This window comes from Geospiza fortis, unplaced genomic scaffold (assembly GCF_000277835.1).
Source record: "Geospiza fortis unplaced genomic scaffold, GeoFor_1.0 scaffold231, whole genome shotgun sequence".
NCBI classification, from domain to species: Eukaryota; Metazoa; Chordata; class Aves; order Passeriformes; family Thraupidae; genus Geospiza; species Geospiza fortis.
The window spans coordinates 4,576,081-4,577,667 of NW_005054351.1; positions in this window are offsets into that span (position 1 = coordinate 4,576,081).

The window sequence follows — 1,587 nt, forward strand, 5'->3', positions numbered from 1 at the left end:
ATCACATCTGGAGAAATAATAGAAGAAAGTGTTCCTATATCAACAGATAACTGTTGACTATTACTGTGGAAGCAGTGTCTGACAGGAACCCCACAGTGACACAGAAGAAGCACACAGTGCACGCTGATGATAGCCATTAAAGGTAACTGTCCCTGTGTCTATGGAGCTTGACTCCAAGGGACAGAGACACAGGGAACCTTTTGGTGCTTGAAGGGGACATCTCTGGGGCGCCTTCAAGCCTCATCCTACTTCCTGTTGTAAATAACTATGAGGGTTCAAAAGAGAACCCCCTGCCTGGCTCCTCTGCACTCATCCACAGAGTCCGTGCCCAAGAGGCAGCACAAGAAGTGGCTACTGAGCCTACTAAGATACATCGTAGCAAAGGTGAATGCTTAAATACTATGTATAGCAGATCCAAGTAATCACAGCATCCATTCGCTCGGAAAAGCCCTCTGAGATCAGGAAGTCCAGCCTATGACTGAACACCAGCATGTCAACCAGACCATGGCATTAAGTGCTATATCTAGTCTTTCTTTAAACACTTCTAAGGGCAGCAACTCCATCACCTTCCTGAGCAAGTCATTCTAATGTTTAATTGCTCTTTCCAGGAAGAATGATGCCGACCCTCCCCTGGCACACCTTGAGCCTAGTCCTGTCACAGGTTGCCCAGGAGAAGAGCCTGACCTCCCTTTCACTTCACCCTCCTTTCAGGCAGTTGTAGAGATTGATAAGGTCACTCCTGAGCCTCCTTTTCTCCGCGCTGGCTCCCTTGGTTGCTCCTCGTTATCTTCTAGACCCTTTGCCAGCTTCACTGACTTTGCTGGACCCACTCCAGCACCTTTTTGTCCTTCTGGAATTGAGGGGCCTGGAATTGTACACAAACACCTAAGGCTCTTTAATATTCATGACTATGCCAGTGCCATTTATCCCATGTCTGTTAATTTAATAAGAAATATAGTAACAACCATTACAAAGGCTAATTGGGGTCTTCAGTGTGATGAGGGTTTTGTGCCCCTGCCCAGGCTTTGGGTGTCCAGTGCCCGAACAGCCACTTAGGAAGGAATGTGGGATGCAGGCACTTATTGCCATTAATTAGTATGGTGAGAAGCACCCTAACAACACTTTAGATAGTCCACCTGATAATCCACAAACTAAAGAATACATTGAATGGAAGCCTGTAGGTCACTGCTATTGCTCCAGAGGGATCACAGAATGGGTCGGGTTGGAAGGGACCACAGTGGCTCAGCTGATCCAACCTCCCTGCTCAAGCAAGACCATCCTAGAGACACTGCACAGGATTGTGTCCAGGGGGGTTTTGAATATTCCCGGTGATGGAGACTCCTCAGCCTCTCTGGGCAATCTGTTAAGGTGCTTGGTCACCCGCTCAGTAAAGAAGTTCATTTCCATGTTCAGGTGAAACTTCCCACGGATGAGTTTCTGCCCGTTGCGTCTTGTCCCATTGCTTGGCACAACCAAGCAGAGCCTGACTCCATCCTCTTAGCACCCCACCTTTAGGTATTTTTATCCATTGATGAGAGCCGGCACGTCTCAGCGGGGTAGAAAGGACAAACCCCGTTCGAGACAGCG